The sequence below is a fragment of the Rhincodon typus genome, chromosome 16, assembly GCF_021869965.1.
Source record: "Rhincodon typus isolate 14 chromosome 16, sRhiTyp1.1, whole genome shotgun sequence".
Taxonomy (NCBI): Eukaryota; Metazoa; Chordata; class Chondrichthyes; order Orectolobiformes; family Rhincodontidae; genus Rhincodon; species Rhincodon typus.
Genome location: NC_063347.1, coordinates 11,904,986 through 11,909,758, shown reverse-complemented (window position 1 = coordinate 11,909,758; position 4,773 = coordinate 11,904,986). Strand labels below are relative to the sequence as shown.

At 42.3% G+C, this 4,773-nt stretch overlaps 1 protein-coding gene across 3 annotated transcripts in view; it reads left to right on the top strand.

Moving 5' to 3' along the window:
* Nucleotides 1-4,773, top strand: part of mst1rb (macrophage stimulating 1 receptor b) — a 118,304-nt gene that overhangs the window by 12,213 nt on the left and 101,318 nt on the right. The window lies entirely within an intron of this gene.

The following is a 4,773-nucleotide window of genomic DNA, read 5'->3' as shown; positions in this document are numbered from 1 at the left end:
GTGTGAGTGAGTGTGCAGTAAAGGAAGGATGATTTTGAATTTTCAAGAGATTGGAATACGTGTTGTAAATTAATAATGGCCATCTGGTATTTACAAGTTATTGAATTTTGAAAGCTAAAAGGAAAAATATTTTTTGTAACCATTAATACCAGAAGTATCATTAGTATTTGTTGTCCAGTTTCAGTGTATGTGATATGGTGAGGTTGAGGGGAATGTTGATAGGAGGCTAAAATGCTTTGTTTTTAATTGTGGAGTTGGAAAATGTGGGTTTTCTCAGTGATAATTGAGTAACCATCCAAATTTCAGGGGACAAAACTTCAAAGTATTTTATTAAAGTTGAGGCTGTCTCCCTTCTCATAGACAAAGCTTGTCCTTTAAGGATTTGTGTAAAATGTACTGCAGAAGCTGAAAAGCTGATGATATTATACAAAGGGGAAACACCCATCGATTGTGATTGGTTCACACTCTTTGTCCTTCTAGATCTGGGTTATGTCTGGGTCGACTGTATGAGGAGAAGGTGAGGTATTGTCGGTTACACAGCGCTATACATTGACTGGAGCTGATTAACTGAACCTGACAACATCAGAGTGTGCTGGCTTTAAATGAGTGAGTTTTGAGCAGCAACTGGGGACCAGCAGACCAGATAAATGTTTGATTTTACTGTTGTTGCATATACCGAGCTACAGTGAAAAGTGTTGGTTTGCGTGCTAACACAGGCAGTTCGTACCATGCAAAGTGCATCAAGGCAGTAGAACAGAGCGCAGAATACTGTGTTACAGCCGCAGAGAAAGTGCAGAGAGAGAGAGAGAGAGATCAGAATTAACATTTGAGTGGTCCGTTTAAATGTCTGATAACAGCAGGGAAGAAGCTGTTCTTGAATCTATTCGTAAGTGTATTCAAAGTTTTGTAACTTCTGCCCAATGGAGGGGGGTGGAAGAGAGTATAACCGGGGGGTGGGAGGGGTCTTTGATAATGTTGGCTGCCTTCCCAAGGCAGTGGGAAGTGTGAGTGGAGTCAGTGGATGGAAGGTTGATTTGTGCGATGGACTGGGCTGTGTTCACAACTCTCTGTAGTTTTTTTTATGGTTTTGGATGCAGCAGTTTCCATACCAAGCTGTGAATCATCCAGATAGGATGCTTTCTATGGTGCGTTGATAAAAATGGGTAAGAGTCCTTGTGGATATGCCCAAGTTTGCTTAGCCTCCTGAGGAAGTAGAGATATTGTGCTTTCCTGGTCGTTGTGTTGACGTGGGTGGGCCAGGACACTCCGATATCCACTGATGACTATCCAGGATGCTGTATTATGGTATTGAGATTGGGAATATATAGATAAGAGGCCATTGTTTCTGGCCATTATTATATTAACCAGGGTGGAGGGACTGGCAAAGGCCAGCATGTAGACAGAACTGCAGAGTTCTTTTTAAACACCAGCATAGAATGCAAACAATTGCAGAAGTTGGATGATCCCGTGCCCTGAGGAATCTCAGCTGGGAGAATCGGAGGAAGGGAAAGGTTCTAAAGGGGAAGACTGTGTGTGCAAGTGTGAAACGATACTCCAGGTTAAATTGGGATTGGAATAGTTAGGTGCTTGTCTTTGACTTGTGCAAGTTTGATGGACTGAAGGGCCTTTTTCTGTGCTGTAGACTTTGATGATTATGACTCTGCAAAAGTGGGAATGGCATCAGGATTGAGGTTGTGAGGGAGAACCTTTTTGTTTTTGTAGCAAGTCACAGTGAGGATTTTTCTTTATAATTGAAATATTATTAAGGTGGAGAAGGTTCAGAAGAGATTTACTGGGATGTTGCCAGGAATGGAGGGTTTGAGTTATAAAGAGAGGCTGGGACTTCTTTCACTGGAGCGTAGGAGGTTGAGGGGTGACCTGATCGAGGTTTATAAAATAATGACGGGTATAGATGAGGTGAATGGCAGCTGTTTTTTTCCCTTGGTTGGGGGATTTCAAGACCAGAGGGTATATTTTTAAGGTGAGGGGCAATTATTTTTACACAGAGTGGTTCGTGTGTGGAATGGATATCTGGAGGAAGTGGTGGATGTGGGTACAGTTACAATGTTTAAAAGACATTTGGACAAGTACATGAATAAGAAATGCTTGGAGGGATATGGGCCAAGCGCAGGCAGGTGGGACTAGTTTAGTTTGGGATTATGGTTGGCAGGGACTGGTTGGACCAAAGGGTAGTTTCTGTGCTGTATGACTCTATGACTTGTAAACAGTGAATAAGAGTATAATTATTGTGAGCCGAATTTCTGAGTGTTTGGAAAGACTCTACGATCATTACCAAAGGCAGTCAAAACCTGGATGTGTTAGTCCTGTTTCTGGCAGATCCAATTTCTTTGAATAGGACATGACTCATGCAGGAGGGAAAACTGAACTTTTGAACTTCATGTGGAGTTCTCACAGGCTCAATTTTAGTTGGTGCTAAAGTCGTCACCTATAGTGTGGGGATCACAAACGTTTGCAGGAATGTAAACTTACCTGAAGGGCAGTAAGATCTGTCTAAGTAAAAGCCAAAAGAACTGCAGATGCTGTAAATCAGGAACAAAAACAAAGTTGCTGGAAAAGCTCCGCAGGTCTGGCAGCATCTCTGAGGGAGAAAACAGAGTTAACATTTCAGGTCTGGTGACCCTTCCTCAGTTAACTCTGTTTTCTCCTTCACAGATGCTGCCAGACCTGCTGAGCTTTTCCAGCAACTTTTGTTTTTGTTCAAGATCTGTCTAAGTGTCTTGAACAAATCTTCTCAGAAACCTCGATCTGTCCAAGTGTCATGAATGAAGTTTTGCATGTTCTCATCTCCTGCTACTTAAACAGTTTTAAAATAAAAAAAACTGCAGTTGTTGGTGAAAATTTGGAAAAAAAAATCTGCTCCATTGCAGATGATGACCATTGCTATAGGTTAGAGAAAGGCATTGCAACTTCGTCGTGCGGTTATAACAGAATTATTTGACGTTTTCCCCAAGGGTTACTATCATAACGAATGCTTGACTGAGTTTCAACAGATTCACTCCTCTAAGTAGGAGGTTGAGTTCACCATTTGATTGATAGTTTAAGAGACTGTTGAAGGATCAGCTGACTCTGGGGGTCTGAATAGAAATGACTTTATTTTTATATGAGGCTAACACTTGATATTTAAATGCTTTGAATGGCTTTCATTGTCAAATGTGTAGGAGTGAGAGCTGTTCAGATTGTTAGATGTTTCTTTTTCATTTCTATGTGGCTGCAAATTTGTGCCCCTGTGGTGGGTCCTAGTTGATGGGGGTGGCATGGTGGTATGTGAGGTGGTTGGGAATGTGGTTGGGAATGGGATGGGATGAAGGTAATGAGCAAATGAGAGCAGGCTGTGAAGGATGGTGGAGAGAGGGCTGAACAGCTTCTAAATCCACTTGGACAAAGTCCCAGAGAACTGGGCTGGGTCTTCTAACCAGTCTGCCTTAGCACCACCCCCATCTGAGGCCACCTGGGATCGATGGGCTAAATCCTGCTCCTGTTCCATGGAGCAAAATAATGGTCTAACAGAGTGCTTTAAACTAACAGGGATCTGCTGAGTGTTAAGCAGGAGCTCAATCCACTGGTAAATTGAGGGCACCTTTTCCTTGTGAATGAGTTTATTGACTGAACAACTGCACAGCGCATACTATAGCCCTCAGTACACTGCAAGACTTTAACTCATTGGAGCAGTTGTAGGTCCTTCAGCCCATGAATGGCAGAGCAAGGTCAACGAGATCACGGCTGATCAAATAATCCGCAACTCCACTTTCCTGCCTTAGCCCTGTAATCTTGAATGCCTTAAGGAGAGATTGACTAGGTTGGGATTGTTTTCACTAGAGTTCAGACAAATGAGAGGGATCTCATAGAGACTTATAAAATTCTAACAGGACTGGGCAGGGTGGATACAGGGAGGATGTTCCTGATGGTGGGTGTGTCCAGAACCAGGGGGCACAGTATGAGAATTCGGGGTAGACCATTTAGGAAAGAGACGAAGAGACATTTCTTCACCCAAAGAATGGTGAGCCTGTGGAATTCATTACCACAGGAAGTAGTTGATGCCAAAACATTGAATGTATTCAAAAGGTGACTAGATATAGCACATGGGGCGAATGGGATTAAAGGTTATGGGGAGAAAGCAGGATTAGGCTATTGAGTTGGGCCATCAGCCATGATCGTAAAGAATGGCGGAGCAGGCTCAAAGGGCCGAATGGCCTCCTCCTGCTTCTATCTTCTATGTTTCTATGTAACTCATAGAAGGTCATAGAGGTGTACAGCATAGAAACAGGCCCTTCGGCCCAACTCGTCCATGCCAAACCGGTTTCCCAAACTGAACCATTCCCATTTGCCTGCATTTGGCCCATATCCCTCTATCAAAGTATCTGTCCAAGTGTGTTTTAAATGTTGTAATTGATTTAAAAAAGATCAGCCTTGGATATACTTATTTCCCACTTCAATTATGTTTTTCAACCAACCTGTTTGTGGACACGCTACAACACATCTTCATGCCTGGTGGATTCTAAACCTAAATCTTTTGGTTCCCCCTTTACATTTAAGTGTTTTTTAAAAAATCAATTAACCCCAGCCAGAAGCTTAACTTTATTAAGCCTTACTGGCAATAAGTTGGAAAACTTCTGGATAGCAAAAATCTGGTCCAAAACTTCTTTGACTTTCATTCCTTGTGATAAGAATTTTTAAAAGCTTCCAGAGTACATCAAAGTATTGAATAGACTGTAGATGTTGTGAGTACTTTTAACAGATGGAATGTTCCTTGGG